The sequence below is a fragment of the Ostrinia furnacalis genome, unplaced genomic scaffold (genome assembly GCF_004193835.3).
Source record: "Ostrinia furnacalis isolate ACB-3 unplaced genomic scaffold, ASM419383v2 OfSCF4827, whole genome shotgun sequence".
In the NCBI taxonomy this organism is placed as follows: domain Eukaryota; kingdom Metazoa; phylum Arthropoda; class Insecta; order Lepidoptera; family Crambidae; genus Ostrinia; species Ostrinia furnacalis.
The window spans coordinates 379,703-397,853 of record NW_021135066.1 but is presented as its reverse complement, the minus strand read 5'-3'; the positions used below and the strand labels follow the sequence as shown (position 1 = coordinate 397,853).

The 18,151-nt window shown below is 36.1% G+C and overlaps 1 long non-coding RNA gene across 1 annotated transcript in view; it reads left to right on the top strand.

Moving 5' to 3' along the window:
* LOC114360054 (uncharacterized) overlaps positions 1 to 18,151 on the top strand; it is a 62,882-nt gene that overhangs the window by 29,771 nt on the left and 14,960 nt on the right. The window contains exon 2 of the long non-coding RNA XR_003656477.1: positions 7,376 to 7,395. This is a non-coding gene — a long non-coding RNA (uncharacterized LOC114360054). The remainder of the gene's footprint in view (positions 1 to 7,375; positions 7,396 to 18,151) is intronic.

The window sequence follows — 18,151 nt, the reverse complement described above, 5'->3', positions numbered from 1 at the left end:
ACATCGTGATAGAGTGGTCGTAGTCATTCGAGTTGTGATTTATCGTGCCTTACCATCTCGCCATCTTGAAGAACTCATAACCTCTGATCGTTAAAAGTAAACCCTAAGTTTGTTTTACGACTTAAATCTCTTAGAGACATCAGTCGCCATTACCAAAAGTGTTCTAGAAACCTGGAACCAGCTCGTAGTAAATTTTAATAACAAGTACTAAAACATTCTGGTGACCTCTGGCGGAGTGTGCTAGTGATGGGATGTCTAGCCTTTTCGGTATTTTTATGTGAATTGTACTCTATATTTTAGGACTAATTTAGGTCTTTTTTGATATGCCATTTTGTGTATACTCTCAATATTACATTGAACTTTATGTGTGGAATGGAACGTAACGTCTTCAGAATTATTTTTCACCGATAGAATTTTTATTGTATTTAAGTCTTATTACTTATTATTGCACAAGGATTCATCGGTTATTAGATAATATTACGCTCAGAATTAAATAAAATGTTATATTATTATTTTTATATCAGTTTCTTTATTTTGCTCTTTGCCGCACTCATACACTTAATTCATTCGCACGGACGACCACAAATCAAAGTATACATTGAGGCATTTTTATTAAGTAGATTTAATAAGCATTTTTTAAATTAAAATGTAGACTGTTGTGGACTGCGCCTGTTCCTATTTGTGAAACGAACCCAAATTTTTGGGTTCGGACTAAAAATACCCTCGTCCCAACCCTAGGTTATGCTCGCCGTAAATTTTTATTAGAGTCAATTTACTATGAGCAGTGGAGGGTTGGTTCGCGCGCACAACTCCTTATTAGTTGGGGCTAGTTTTGGCCTAAATTGATATGTTTACGATCATTTTTCCACGAAAATAACATCAAGGGGTTCATGCAAACTTTATGGTTAGATTTTACAATGGGTTATTAGGATTTTCATTGCATTTATGAATGCCGGTTTACTCCCTTAGGGGTGTAGTTTCGTAAAATCCTTTCTTAGCGGATGTCTACGTCATAACATCTACCTGCATGCCAAATTTCAGCTAGATCCGTCCAGTGGTTTGGGCTGTGCGTTGATAGATCACTATGTCAGTCAGTCAGTCACCTTTGAGTTTAATATAATATTATATACCTAGATAGATGTGCGATTGTGGTCAAATACCTGCCTTGTTATGCATAAAAAAATGATATTTCAACATTTCCTATAACCTGCTCTAAGATTGTAAATTTTACGGTATCCTAATGGAACATAAGACTAAATTGACTAAATTGTTCAATTATCTCATCTCAATCAATGCTGGACTAATCATTGCAATATATAAGCCAATGAGCCATCGTTGTTTCTTAAAAACTTAAAACTACTTACAAACTATTTATTCTGTCAAGATTACAAAGGAACTAGACAACATCATAGAAAAAACTTAATTGAATTAAAATAAAATCATGGGAAGCAGCCATTAATTATTTGAATGGCCGTCTCTATATTTTGGCTTAAATGGATTAAGTACTGACGTTTATAAGGTAATCGTTCTCTCTCGACCAGGTGGTTCCTGATTTCCATATTAAACATGCATTATTCATGGTTTGTAGGCAAATTGAATTCTTACAAAACAGTTTTTGAGGTGTTAGGACCGCGTTCACACACAAGAAACTGACGAACCTTTGACGTCATTTTTTCATCACAATTTTAGTCACACAATAAAATTGACAAAGTAATCAATTGTTGATTTCAAACCTAGACGAATTCGAATCAGGGGGCCGCCAAGTCGAGCACGAAGCAAACACTGCCGTACCATCCTTTCCTGGATCCATTTCGCCGCATTTTTAGGCCCCTATTTGAGAACCTCTAGATAAGACCAGAACGCAGAAATTTTCGTCACCCAGTAAGCTAATTAAATTAATTTAAAGTTACTTGTTGATTATTTTTATTTATTAATAAGTAACTTTAAATTCAGGGTAAGCATTAGTGTCCTTTATACCCCTCGACTGCGTGATGCGGATTTTTTTTAATGCATAACAAGACAGGTATTTGACCGTGATTGAACCTGGTGTTAAGTGAGATGCAGTCTAGGATGGTACATAATAACTGCCCTGTAAATGCCTATTCACTCTCGCCTTGAAAAGTCCGGATTAACCCATTATAGACTGAGTTTTCTTAAAGTGTCAGATTTTTGTTTTTTTGAAATATGTTCATAATTATGGTCTACATAATGCTATACAAGCATTAAAAAATTGATCGGACCTGTAATCTAGAAAAAAAATGCTGGTACCATATGGTACCGCTAGCCTCTTACCGTGTCAGTCGGTAAAACATAACTTTATCATGGACTTTATAAAAATAGGGTAAATTATATATTTTATTATTATTATTATATGTATTAATATACAAGCAAATAACAGAAGTGATATTAAATGTAAAAAAAACTGTATATTGGGTAAGGAATATTCATTTTTATCTTTGAATATTCAAAAATTTGGAATGGAGCTTGGCATTGCACGCTGCACTTAGCCCCACGTAACATTTCCTATACTCTAATATTGTTCGAGAGTTGCAATTATCTCGAGTTCGTTCTATAAATATCTGCTTCGTTTGGGGACCTTCATCGTCCTCCAAAACTGCCAATGTTTCGTGTAAGTTACATCTAAAATAAATAAAAACCCATGGTTTTGTAAAGTATAGGAAACTATTTTACTTTATCTTCCTGTATACCTTATATACCATTGAATATATCACATACTTCCTAATAAATACAGTAAAAACTAAAAATCATAAAATAATTAAAAAGACACGGTAAGCGGCTAGCGGTACCGTACGGTACCAGTAATTTTGACATACAATATTTCCCATTATTATTACCTATCGACGTAATTTTACACCATTTCATAATAAGAGCACTTATGGAGAATATAAGATTGTAACAAAATTAGTATTTCACTATCACACAAAAAAAATATGATCACTTACTTAAATGGTGCGTCAATTTTTAAGAGAAAATTTTGATGCGCTCACTTCGATCATCAATTACACACAACTGAAAAGAACAACTGTCAATTTTTATTCCTAGAAGCATAGACCACATCTATTGGCTACGACTTGCATCAATCAGAGCATTGCATCTTTTCACGTGTTAATGTATAGAGCCAAATTAAAGCACACAGAAAAGTGGTACCATATGGGACCGCTAGTCTATAATGGGTTAAAGTGTAGTGTTTAAAATAAGTTATGTCATTGTCTTGAAATTGTTAGGTATTGTATCTTATACCGATTTTATTAGGTACTAAATTCTCACAAACAAAACAAACGTGTGGCTTCAACATTAGACCTTATAACAACCTTATTTGGTTACCAAATGACCTTTGCTTGATTTGTTACAAATAATGGGCTCGAATCCGGTTTTTCCACTTTTTCTTAATTAATCATCAACATACTATTAAATTATCTCTTTCCTTCCTTATTTGTACAAAATAGACAAGGCCATGCGTATTGTTATAATGAATGATTAGCATTGTGTTTTTGGACATTTTAACAGGAACTTCTGTGTATTATAGTTACTATAAATACATGTACCACCCACCTTAAGGGCCAATATTATTGCAAAAGGTAAGTAGTGTATCGACATCACTTCTTGTATTGCTTATTTTAAAGGATAACGATGTTTTACCAACTCTTTCAGATGTCGATGTTTATTAAAAATCATGGATACCATATGGATGGTTATCATACAAAAAATTACGAACTATATTTTTAATTCTTCTGTGGCAATACAGGGTGATTTTTGTATCAGTATCCAAATTTATAGGAGAGTCTCAGAATTAAAGAAAACAAAAATTTTTTTTCATATTTAATTATTTTTATTCGCTGCGCGCGGTTTCAAAATTGACTCACGTGGATAATTTGCTTCGTTCATAGAAAAATACATACACACACAGTTAACTGTAAGGCTTAATAGACATTATGGTGAGCGTGAATAAGCAATAACCTTTAAAACTTAAGATATGGGCACCCGCGAATTATACTTTCAATATTTTTTTTTGCGAAAAATACCACGATTAAAAATAATTAAGATTAACTTGTATTGTTAAATTGTTCTAAAGAGCTTATTAAAAAAAATTGGATACTGATAACAAAGTCACCCTGTATATTTCTATTAAAACGGTTTTTCAGTTTTGTCCTTGAACCGGTATTAGCCACAGTTTAGAGGTTAACATGTAAATAACAAATAGGTAGGTACTAATTTAGTAGCAAATAATTATGTAAGTACTGTTTTTTTCCATCAGACTGTCCGTTGTCTCCGGATGTTTTTGTTAAGTGAAATGGAAAATTTCGCCACATTTTGCCGGATATTATGATTTATTCATGTTCAATAATTTATATCGACAGTGTTGATAAGAAAACAAAACTACTCATTCATGTCTTTTGAGATAAAAATGTAAGTATGTCTAGTACAATTTTTTGGTTGTGTCGTGACCAAAACTAAAAGAAAAGAATATTTTAAATCGACTTTACCGACAATTGAAAATAGGTAATATTCTCCTCATCATTTCAGCGACAGGACATAAGCCTCCAATGATTTCCATATATCGCCCGGTTGGTAGCGGCCTGCATCCATGCATGCGGATTAACAAGCTAAAGTAGGTTATATTACGCTCTATAATGCCCTGAGCCAATATAAAATTATTCAAAACATTTTTTTTTATATTGTAAGCCGAAAACAAGATAATTTTTTTGCATCACACCGCACGTGCATTGATATACATGTTTTATTTGTAATTAATTCATTAACCTAAAGATAGCTCTTGATCCCTCAATTCAAGCTATCAGTAGAGGTCACAATCTATCAAATTATTATAAATGTACAATGGTAATTTATTACTGTATCTTGTTTCTAAGAGGATTGTAAACACCATTTAGTTTGAATTTTTATCAGTGCTGACCTTAAGTTTTGTTTCGTTGACACTTTTATATTATTTGGATAGGTTATAAATATTTTTTAATTACTTTACATTAGAAGAGAGACATGCCAAGAGCTTCCTCGTTGTGGATAAAAGAATAGATACTACTTTGAAAAAAAGAATTATAATACAGCATGTGCTGTCAACTACTTGATTAGACGATCCCTAATTGAGGCGCAAATAGTGAGGCTGCACCATCTTACTTTAATTTTGACAAACGTAAAAAATCTGTCAAACTCCATACACAAAACACCGGTTACTCGTATCATCATAGTTACGGTCGAAGTTAGCTGGTGCAATTTTACTGAAAACAAACAATTGAAGTATTTGTTTTCAGTAAAAAGGACATCACAGGCTTAAATCAATCAAAGATTAATTTTTGGTCGTGAAAAATGCATAAGCCAAATATAGTTATTGCAACCGAAATAAGAATCTTTTTCAGGTCTAATCTATCTTTATTTCAAAACTCATTGCTTGCTTTCCCATTCATAAAATTGGTTTGGACTCTAAACTTAACGGACAGACGAATCGGAAATTGTAGCTAATGGCCACATCCCATCCAATATTCAACATCAAAATAGACATGAGAACTGACCCACATGCATCGGTACACCCCACAGTAAAATTAAAACAGCCTACTTATTCATTGATTCAATTAACGCAAATGTCTGTTAAGATATTTTTTGCTGCCTTTTAATTTTAATCTACTTTGTTTTTACCAATAGAATTCAAAAAAGTTTTAATGATCTCAGACATTAGAGAAATAAACCTTCTCTAAAAAGAGTTTGTTGGAGCTTAGGTTATAGTTTGTAGATTCTTGAAAATAGGGGCCTTTTCAATAAGAAGCCATTCTTCGGTGAACATTGGGGTTTTACTTCGGTTTAAACAATATTATAGGTACATTACAAAAATTAAAGCCTTTCTTGTTGGCGGTAAAAAAATGGAAGCGACGCTTTCGTTGGCGGTCGTCGCATAGACCAAAAATTCTCTCGGCTCCATAGACCTCTTTCTATGGAGCATGCTTGATTATAATAGGGGGCGCTAGCGTCGCCGGTGGTGGCGCTGATGTAGCAGCGCGAACAGAGTTGATTATTGTCATTTATGCTCAGATGAAATGCTGTTGCTATAGAAGAGAGAATTTTAAATTTTCTTCTGGTTCGTCATAATTGTCGGCCTTCTCGACGTTATTGACAAAGTGACAATGACACGGACCGTGTGCAGAGTTCATTTCATAGAAATATAGTTGTACTTGTAACTGCTACAAATGTAATGGCTGATCTTATTTGTACACAATGTTGCCGTAACTAATCGATGCCGAAGATTTGACCTCGAATAATCATCGATGCAATTTTAATGCACAATCGATTCCCAGTCGATTTTATTTATAAACCGAGTGAAAAATTACAGGCGTAAGACATGTTGACAGGTTGATCGTTTCATGTTCATTTTGAAATTATTTTTGGCTGTAACTTTCATGAAAATGTAAAATGAATCATGAAAATATAAAATGAAAGACAAAATGCTATTAAAACTTTCAAATGGGTGTACATTTCTCCTCACTAATAAAATTTACATGCGCGTTGAGCACTAGTTTAAAGCGACATTTAGTTAGTATGAAAACTCATTTTAAACTAGTGTTCAACATGCAGTTAACTTTTATTAGCCACTTTAGCGACCACGGGCAGAAACACTTGCATAGATTCAGGATCAAGCCTGTGATTGGTTGATATTGTAAAAATTTAGAACAAATTTGGAACAAAACATGGTACAACACCGCGGTCCGAAGCACTCGTGGGCGAAACGCCTGAAGACTTTTGTCAAATTAAAAACATTTGACGAAATGGGTCCTTGAATTTCACCCCCGCGATATTAAGTACGTTAGACGAGAGGTAAAGCTTTAAGGTCTTATGTAGTTACATTAGGGGTGATTTTGCAACAAAAATGAATGGTTTGATATGTTGTCTGTATTCGTAAATGTCCATCTGGTAAATGCGTCGGTGTAAAATTTTATGAAATGTAATTCCAAGGCAGCTTCCCGACCCGTGGCCATTTTAAATAATATGTTTGCGAAACCGCTATGAGATACAGTCGTTTACACAACACTAGGGAAGCGTTCTACAAAAATACAAAGAAAGAAGGAAAATAACAGAGAAAAAAAAAGTAAGTTGTAAACAGTTGATTTTTAGGTAAATAACAAGGAAAGAAAACAAAACAATACTGCAAAATAAAACCACGGTTGCAATTTTATTTTGTTTTTATTTATTACTAGTCTAAAAAGTTATTTCGAACTAAACTGCGTTTAACCTCTTTGTCACTTTGTTTCATCATCATTTCAGCGATACGACGTCCATTGCTGGAATCTAGTCCTTATTTACGATTTTCAGATAAACAAAATATTGATGAAACCTTTTTCTATCTTTTCAGATTGCTGTACTGGAGAAAATGTAAGTACTTACCTCTAAAATACTTGCTAAGGGTAAAAACTCATTAAGAATTAACAACCTTCTATATCCACATTAAATCCATGGATTTAACAGAAACGCGAAAGCTATTTCATAACCTCTTGAACCTTTCAGACGCGAATAAATAAGCAGCCGAAGGGTTAAAAGGATTTTGGGCTTAGACAAAATTTTAAATATCTCAAATTCCAGACTGTGGCTTTGTATCGAGCCCTTCGGATTTGGAGTTTCGATCTTGGAAGTTGCGTTGTATAAATTACGGTGAGCGCTAAATTGGCAGCCTCCCACACCTTTACGATCAAGCTATAGCTGATGGATATCCAGTAGTCTCACTTAGGACAACTTAGAGATTTTGTATAGGAATTAGGAACGTAATGTTGTCGTCGAACGTTAAACTCCGTCATTTATCGATGAGGTGATAGAATTGGTTGTGTGTAAAAGATAAGACACACAAAATGACATAATCTCCATCTCATGCATCAATAAATTGTTATGCCCTTCAGAAGTTGAAAACGTATTGAACAGAACTAAAAAAAGTATTTTATTAACATGTAATAAAATTGTACATTTAAACGTCATGGAGGTCTTAAATCATTGACTAAATAGAAATTCATGATCTTCAAGTCTTGTACTTTTTATAAAAGGGAAAACTAAAAAAATAATATTGTTACACATTAAAAATATAGCAATGTCAACTATCGTATCAAATGACCACATAATGACATGATGTGACTTGTTGCATCGATGTGGATACAGCAATTATTTGTGACCACAGAGGTTAATCTCTGCAATTAAAATAACCAGCAACATTGAATGCAACAATAAAACAGATGTGGGAAACCACAAAGCCATTTCTACATAGCCTACAATTTTGTGACATAAATTAAAAGAATAAGAATAAAATGGAAATTTCAGACGACAAAATGGATATCAGTGTTGACATCGGATGATCGGACTGCCAATCCCCGTATTCAAAGTACGGGGTACTGTTATACATACCATACCGACAAAGTTACAGACGTGACAGTTGTTATTACGGAAACGCTTTGTTTCGGCGCTTTTTTTTTAGGTTCATTAGTTACTTTGCTCCGTAAATTTAGAAATTAAAACTCACGAATATTACTTGTCTAAACACTCTGGAAACAACACAAATTACGAAGTAAATATTATTATGTCCAGGAATAATGTCTAGAGCCAACAAAACAAAATTACAGAAGTTTTAGTCTGAGTTGCACCACCTAATTTTAACCGAAACTATAACGATAACCGGTGTTTTATGTATGAAATTTGACAGAATTTTGATGTTAGCTAAAGTACGATGGTGCAACGCAGCCTTACTGCTTTTACCTCTACTATGGTATTATCTGACACAGCATAAGAAAAACAGTTTGTGAAATGGCCCAAAACTGATCCATGATTTATTAATAGGGCATAAAATCGAAACGAAGGTCGAAATAGGTAACAAACAGGCCAAATAAAGGCATTGTCGATTTGAAATTTGTCCTTCATGCCGAGAAAACTAAACAATGCGGTAAGCATTGTACATCGAGAGTGGTTTAGAACTTTAACGGAAACTTAATAGTTGATAAAATATGTAGTTTCGGCGATCATTACACAAGTGTTTCAAGTATTTAACAGTAGCTCTAAACTGTAACTGCTCATAGTTGAAAGATAGAGCCTGCCTGACAAACAAAATTAAATATTACTCAATTTCAAACAAAATTAAATATTAGTCAAATAATCATGCTTGATGTGATCTTTTCCACTTCGGAAAACAATAGGGATGTTTCCTGGGTCAAAAAGCAAGAGTTTTAATTAGTCCGTCAGTTAACTTATCAAAAAATACTCTACACGTATTTTTCACTTTTTCAAACTAATGAAAATTTAAAGAGATAAAGCGCGCCAAAGTTCATAAGAAGAGGCCCGTGACGTCAACGCGTGCATAAAAGTGCCGCACGTTGTGACGTCGTGCGGAACTTCAACGCACCATAACTATGTAATTATTTGTTAGATTGAAAAATAAAAATATAGGTATGCGTCCAATATTTTTTGATATTAAACATTACGGACTAAAAAAGTTTTTTTAGGAAACTAGCCTATTACAGTGACTTCCTGCAGACACGTTATTCTTAGGCCCGATTCGATCAAACTTTTATCCGAGAATAACTCCTGGTATAACTGGCACATTGATAATGTCAGTCATAGGAAATATGTCAAAACTGACGATTTAGACGATTATCACACTGCACCGCGCTCCGACGCGTTGTCAGTGTTGTGCCGCGCGTGTTTTCTATACAAACTGAGGTACTTGCACACAATGATTAAATCTGTCGTCCCGCGTACCGCGGCGGAGCGCGGCGCAGTGTGATAATCGCCTTATTCTGAGATTAATGTTTACTCTTGTTTGGTCGAATCCACTCTTAGTCGGTCAATAGTTTGGTCGACGTCTAATTTGTGTGAGAAAACGGTGTTATGCGCATACTTACATACAAAATGTGCTATGAAAAGGTCTATGCTCGATGTTTTTTTAGAGTAGGCGCACACCGTTGATTTTTCGTCGGCCGATAGTTTAGTCGGGCAGTTGATCAGTATGGGCATGTATGGGAGTGCGCACAGCCGATTCGATTTGGCTGATTCTTCATACAATTTAAAATCGGGCACTACTATCGGCCAACTAAAAATCAACGGTGTGCGCCTACTCTTACGAAATCGAATTAGAATGTTCTCCAAACTACCTATCTATCAACAAAATGAGGACTCTAGTCTGCGGGCTATCTAAAAGAAATCCAAAGCATTTCTTTCCAAAAAAGAAGATTTTATTTTGTTTGAAGAGATTCCTTGAGCTGTTTGTTCTTCAGATACTATGATACGGTGAAACTTTAAAGCGGGTGGTAAAAGCTCTACATTTTGAAGCTTCCTCGCGTTTAGTGTGAAATCGAAACGCTTGTAATGCTTGCGTTTCGCGTGTGCAACTATTTGTATTGCTTGTTTTAGAATTCTTACGGACGTTATTAAACGTTTACTTGGTTATAACCTAGGTTATTATTGTGGCCACAGCAACACACACAACATTTTGAGCTTTCTGCTTTTAGTATAAAGTTCAAAATGATTAAACGCGTGCTGTGTAAAGCTGAGTTTGCGTTATAATAAAAAATCTGAGAATGTTGTTTTTAAGAATCCTTAGCAATGAGAAGCGAGATCTATTAAAATAATTTCAATACTCTATATTTTGTAATTAAATCAAAAGTAGGTATTTTGATTTACTTATTACGATCTATTATTCGTGTTACTAAGCGAGTAAAACACTATCAGAATGTAATCAATAAAGATAAGATTTTCCAGTGACTTTTCATATTTATTATTTTATAAATATGTACAGGAGACTTGTAAAAGCAATAGTGATTAATCTGTCAAATAAGTTAATTGGCCATTAAGGACTTTATCAGGAACCGACGGAAGAAGCCCTATCAGATTATGACTATAAGGTATAGATTATTATTTAACCTAAAAACTTGAACCCTTCAAATGGAAATCTCTTGCAGTGACTGAGACGTGAAGTCCTTCCTTCAAGTTTTAATGGCCTTCCAACTCATTGTTCACTCACTCTTTGCCAGACACTCGAAAGACAACCTTATTATTATCAACATAAGACAGCTTGAATATACATAATATCCAGCTGCTTATGGCTATACGCAACGCAATTTTCAACTTTATCGTCCTACAATTATGACTGTGGTTATACCAAGTTGCTTTAATAAAACAAAGATCGAAGGAGTTTCTTCTTAACCCTAAAATAATGTTGTCACAACATTAAGGCTGATTTGCACTACCTAACTTTGACCGTAACTATAACGATAACCGGTGTATTTTGTACGGAGTTTGACAGATTTTTGACGTTTGTCAAAGTTAAAGTAAGATGGTGCAACTGAGCCTAAGATTTTTAAGATTTCGAAAGATAAACAGCGTAGGTATCATAAAAAGATTGTGATTTGTGGGAAAAACCCCCAGATTGTATTTTCTTATCGATAAATTATGAAGGTTATTAAAATTTGAACGTTCATCGTCGTCATTTCAGCCACTGATTGCCAGATTGACCGGTTGTTAGCCTGCATCCAGCACCTACCTGCTACCTTTATAAGTTCGTCTGTCCACCTTGTGAGTGGACGTCTCATGCTACGCTTTCCGGTACGTGGCCTCCACTCCTGAAAATTGCTGCCCCATCTGTCGTCGGTTCTGGGTACTATGTGCCCTCCCCGTTGCAACTTTAGCTTGCTAATCCATCGGGCTATATCAGCGACTTTACATTATGCGTTATAAATGAGTAATTAACTTACTTCCTATTAGTATTTTATTTTGTAAAATCACTACTTTTCTTCAATAGCAAAGCCCTTTCAATATTTTCAATAATTAAAACAATAAACGCAATAATTTGAAAACGTATTGGCTCATATCCTAATTTCCATGAAGTAATGTTATCATATCTTTTGACAATACGCCGCTACCGTTGCTCATAATTGATACCGATAAAATAACTGATAACGTTGGCGACATATTAATTAATGTCAAAATTACTACCTTATCAGTCCTACGAGTCGAGTGTTGAATCGATATAAATGGAAGATTCGGGAGTTATATGTGTCAGATTCTTTTTAAATAGACAATTGCGCATCTGTGATATCGGTTTTCATTTGTTTTCATGGACCATTAATGAAGGTTAGGTACCTTCTGTCACTAAGCGTACTGGCTCTGGATAATTATGTCATTCACCTATAAAATTACATACCTAATGGCTATAGGTGGTTAACTCAGTCAGTGCACGGAAGGTGACGAGACAGAGCATACAAATTTGAAGTCTCGCTGACGTTTCATCATCATCATCATCATCATGTCAGCCATAGGACGTCCACTGCTGAACATATGCTCCCCTAATGCTTTCCACGTTGAGCGATTGGTAGCGGCCTGCATCCAGCGCTTCCCTGCTACCTTTACGATGTCGTCGGTCCACCTTGTAGGTGGACGTCCCACGCTGCGCCTTCCGGTACGCGGCCTCCATTCCAGAACCTTGCTGGCCTACAGTTCTGCGCACTATGTGCCCTGCCCAATGCCACTTCAGCTTGCTAATCCGTCGGGCTATGTCAGCGACTTTAGTTCGTTCGCTGTCGTTTAACATCAACAAAAACACCACCCCGTGCTGCTCCCATACCTCAGGCACTAACTGAGTTATGCGCTAGACCTACCACCACTAATGTTGAAATTATGAAATACCTACCTACGAGTATTCTAAACGAAGATTTTGTGAGCTTTGTGTCCAATTGGAGTTTCTCTAAAATTAAACAATTGCGCATCTGTGATAGCGACTGTCATTTGTTTTTAAGAATCGTTAAAGGCGCTCATTCACTTGGAGCATTAACGTGTAATGATTCAAGACTCAATGTTGAACATACGAGTAATGTTTACACATAAAGCTCACAATCGCATCTTACATTGTTACGTTTCACGAGTGCTTCAGGTGAATGGTTGCCTTAACACTCAAATGACGCAGTGAAACGTCGGAGAATGTTTGACGCCTGTTTCACAAACATTACTATGAGGTCTGACAGTACACGTGGAAGCACAGGGTGACACACGAACCAATCACAGAGCTCTATTCAACGCTGTGCGTTCAATTTGCTGCTTCACTTAAGCAAGCATCGTTTGTGAATACGGGCGTGAGAGTTGATGCTCTAGTGATAGGTGTTCACGAGAATAATCTTTGGGGCTTTATTTTCATATCCTTGAAGCATCCTCATAGGATGTAACACTGCATAGCCCTTTGCTATTGTCAGTTCGTGCAAATAGCAATTTTGTCCCATTTCTCTGTATTTTATTTATCTAAGGAAAGCGGGGAAATATATGACGCACACTCCCATAGAATGAAGCGTATTTTATATCTAACTTAACTTAGAACCATAGAACTCGAGTGTAATGGTCTCAACTTACCTTTACAGGACAGGAGTACCTACATTGGGTGACTTTTATGGGACGTCTAATGGCCAATCAGATTACTCAGCTCATGTTTCAAGGGTCGTCGTACCAGCTATACTCGGAGAACATGTTTTGACATCCCTACAAACATTACTATGAGGTCTCACAATTACTTGAGTGGCGAAGTGACAAGCACATACCAATCACAGAGCTCTATTCAACGCTGTTCATTACTTCGCATAGCGTTGCTGCTTCACTTGCAAGCATCGTTTGTGAGTATCAGCCTACTTAATATCTGCCGTCCAGTGAAGTTTTTTAGAGTAAATTGGCCAGCGTAAGTGGTAAAGCTATTATTTTCATTATAAATACAAATCCACCCAATATCCTCATACGTACGCTCTGACATTCTAGGAATCTAGACTAACAATACACGCCTTCATACAGAATCTAAGGCTGGGTTGCACCATCTTACTTTAACTTTGACAAACGTCAAAAATCTGTCAAACTCCATACAAAATACACCGATTATCGTCATAGTTACGGTCAAAGTTAGGTGGTGCCTAAATCTCTAAAAGCGAAAGGCTCGAAATCTCAGAAACTACAGGTGCTAGGAGTCTCAAATTTTGCATGGGGGTTCCTTTTAGAACGTAGGTGCTCACTCAGACGGGATTTTGCAAAATTCAAACTCTAAGGGGGTAAAACTGGATCCACGCGTACGAAGTCGCGGGCGGCCGCTAGTTCTCTTATAAGCTTCTGTTAGCATGCATAACAACATCACCCCACGACACGCATGATTAGTGTGGATCCAGCTTTAATGGCTACAGCTTTGATTAACACCTTGACCTTAGCGTAGCCACGACACGACACTATTAATTTTCTATTGTGTTTGCGAACAGTTTGAAATTAAGCGAAAACTCACAATATGAATCACTGTTCGGTGTAAACTAACACTGTGGTATCTTATGTAGCTGTATTACGGGCGATTTTGCAATAAAAATGTTTAGTTTGATGTGCTCTTGTCTGCTGTACAACGGAATAAGGCATAATATCTGCATGCAGTGTGGCGTATCGTTTTTACTGCCCTGTCAAAACAAAAAAGCGGTCAAGTTCCAGTTGTATTTAACTGAATAGGGTTCCGTACGCTTCTAGAACTATATTTTAGGTACACCGGTACTTTCGTTAGGTTTATTTTAAAACTTACACGACGTGTGCCGTTTTGGTCTGTAGAAAAAGTATGTCTATTTTAGATTATGACTCGATTGATCATACATAAGCCCACCATCACCATACATAGACAGCTTAAAGCAGCTAAAATCGACAGCTTCAAACTGCAACTGATTAGCAATCTACAGCATTCTACGTAAACACATAATATAGGATGTTAGGTAAAGGAGTTTATATATTTTTTTATTTTCATGCAATATAAATTTATAAAATCAGATTTGTATGAAAATTAAAATGATGATATCCATTTTCTGACTTCACCATACCATTTATATGCACAATATGTTAACATGGGCTAGTGTTTACCTAACACCCTGTATACGGAACCGCTCGAGCAGATGTATCACTGGCCAACTGCTCGAGCTGTCCGTGTAGGTATGGCCTTATAAGGAGTCAATTTTTCCAAAGCTTATACAGAACTCCAAAAATACCATACAATTTACTTTTAGTTGTTTACCTAATAATAATAACGAATATAAGGAGAAACTTTTCCTCGTGGAAAATTTTGGCCGTAAATTGCCCAGTTTTAGCGTTGTTTATTATTTATGTAAATATTATAACTATTACCGATACGAAAAAAATACGCATTGCTTTGTGGTTTGCTGGCTGAACTATGAAGCCAGATGGTTTCGGGTTCATATCTTGATGCTAATACTTTAGATATAATTTCTAGAAGCATAATTGCAACGCCAAAATGACGCACAATGATTGCGTCACGAGTTTGGATCAATTTATGGAGCCTGTTAAGAACATGTCTCATTATTTTTTTCCCTACCAAAGCGAATCGAGACAACATTTAGCAAATGCTGAAAAGAACTATTAAAATAGAGATACACCCGAAACCTAGCTGTGACTGTCTAGTACCTACTAATGTAACATAGTGCATAGTGAAACGATTCTGATAGGTACGTCAAGTGGCAAAAATCTGAACTAACAATCCAGTAGTTAGTAGCGCCCACCTATCAATGTCTTCAATGTTGTTCAACTGTGTAAATAATGTCGAGTCTTCCAGTGACTTGGCTCACTTTTAGCTAGATCCATGGGCCAAGTCGCTGATTTTAATTTTTAAATAGATTTTCTGTCAGTGACTGGGCCCACCTTCAATGTTTTATTAAGAAATTAAACACCAGATCAACAAAAATCTACTCTAGAATTTTAGAGGTGGGCCCAGTCACTGAAAGAAAAACTATTTAAAAATTCAAAACTTGGCCCGTGGACCAAGCTAAAAGTGGACCAAGTTGTTGGGAGACTCAAAATATTGCGTTGAGATCCGTTGCGTCTCTATTTTAGGTAAAATTGAACACGAAAGTTAAAATCAGAGAAGAACTAGTTCAGCCCGATCCTTCAACCTCGATCATCAATTTTTAACTCAATCTGAAGTAGATTCGGAAACTTTGCTTGTATTTTATTCAACAAGTGGGCATTTCTTGTCCTATATTCGGCAAAACCTGTACTGAATATTGGATGGGCCCCTTAACTTAGGACGGACTTCAGACCTTGGTTGAATTTATAATGAGACCTTTCAACGAAATGGGACAGCGCGGTCGTATGGTGCGAGGTATAATCTTCGGAGGTTTACGTAATTGGATGCTGTCCAGTAGCTCTACTATGAGTTTACATTAAAAGTAATCGCTAGCTAGTGCTTCTTAAAATGTATAATGATTTTATTTTAATTCTTGAAAGTAACCACTAGGGACGCTGTACAATCTGTCTTAATACTTTCAAACTCAAGAGTAAGACAAAGTTGCACCACCTAATTTAAACCGTAACTATGACGATAACCGATTTTGTATTGAGCTTGACAGATTTTTGACGTTTGTCAAAGTTAAAGTAAGATGGTGCAGCAACCCAGCCTAAGCATAATAATTTGTATAGAAATTAGGACTTCATGGTTGTTGTTACATTTGATTCAAGATACGGTAAGGTAGGTACAGGTAGATTTGCTAGTACTTCTAGATAATCTAAGTTATTTGCAATTATGGTTCAAAACAAATCAAGGAAAGTAGTGAAATTCATAGAATAATTTGAGGACCTGTAAAAAAATTTTTAAGTCATCAACAACTGCATAAATTCGTTTTGTTATAACAGCAGCAACCCAAGCTGAAAACAATTTGTTTGTTCGGTTTATCTATAAATTAATCTATAGCGAATGTATCCTAGGAGTAATTACAATTGACGTCATCGTGTACGTGGAATCAGTAATGTTGTGTTTTGTCATTTGTCATTGTCACAGAAAATGTTGGCATGATCAATTTTTGGACTGGTAACTGTAAATTGATTTTTTCACAACTGTTTGACTGTGGTGCATTTCAATGTGACCATTTCAGTGACCTCATTGTAGTATCAACTCTTTACAAGACACGTTAATCCAGTTTTGAATCCAAAATTCGAAAGGATTGGTATATTGCGGGACACTGCAAAAGGGATGTTCGTGTGAACTTTATTAAAACACGTATACTACTGAGCGCATTGGGGGGCCTATGTTCAGCAGTGGACGTCCTATGGCAGAGATGATGATGATGATGATAATGATGATGATGAAATACTACTAAAGGGGATCCTGCAAAAAACAGTTTCTGCAAAAAAGCCCTTTCACATTGTTACTGCTCGGTGTATTTCGGTAACCTCAACGTAGTCTGAACTCTTCAATAACTGGAACTGTTTAGGAAAACGCAACCAAAAACAACTTGACAGTTCTTGGAAGATGACCATCAGGTCTAGTCCTTATTACAGAGAAATAAGGTCATTTATCTGAAGTGTGTGTGAACAGAGTTTTTTCCTTATATACAGATGACAACACAAGCTAAACACTGTAGGATCTTACGCAATTGTAATAGGTTCGGTTTTACCATGAAAATGTATAATCTAATGTGCTGATGACCATGCAATTGTCTAAAGTATGCCATGACAGGAACTTCGGAATAAGCGCGGTGTGACGAACACACAATTCACATTACCAAGATTATAAATGATCGCAAAATGAGTTAACGTTTTTAATCCGTGCACAGCATTATCTCGTTCACACATTGGATGTGTCCAACCTTGGATCCAAATTGGAGTATGAGCCAAGTATTGGAGCCAAGTGTGGCCACATGTTGGCTCCAACACCTCTCTCATTAACACTTCTAAGGCGTCTTATGAATGAATTAAAATTCACCCAAAACAAATTTAGTTTATCAAGTTTTAATTGAGTTTTGAGAGTTGTTTTGTTACACGAGCCCTAAAGTATGGCATTATATTAATGTTTGGACATTTTAGCCTTTGGCAGACCACTCCTGGACGTATATGACGTAATGGAGGAATGCCATAAAGTACAATATCCTTCTTTTTGCATCCAGCTCCTACTAGCTATCTCCTTGAGCTCGTCAGTCTAATGAGCAGGTGGGCGAACTATGCTGCTATGCCCAGACGTGGTCTCCATTCGAGAACCGAAGTAATCTACCTTTTGCCAATAGCCTGTGGCATCATCATTTCAGCCATAGGACGTCCACTGCTGAACATAGGTCTCCCCCAATATTTACCATGTTGATCGATTGGTAGCGGCCTGCGTCCA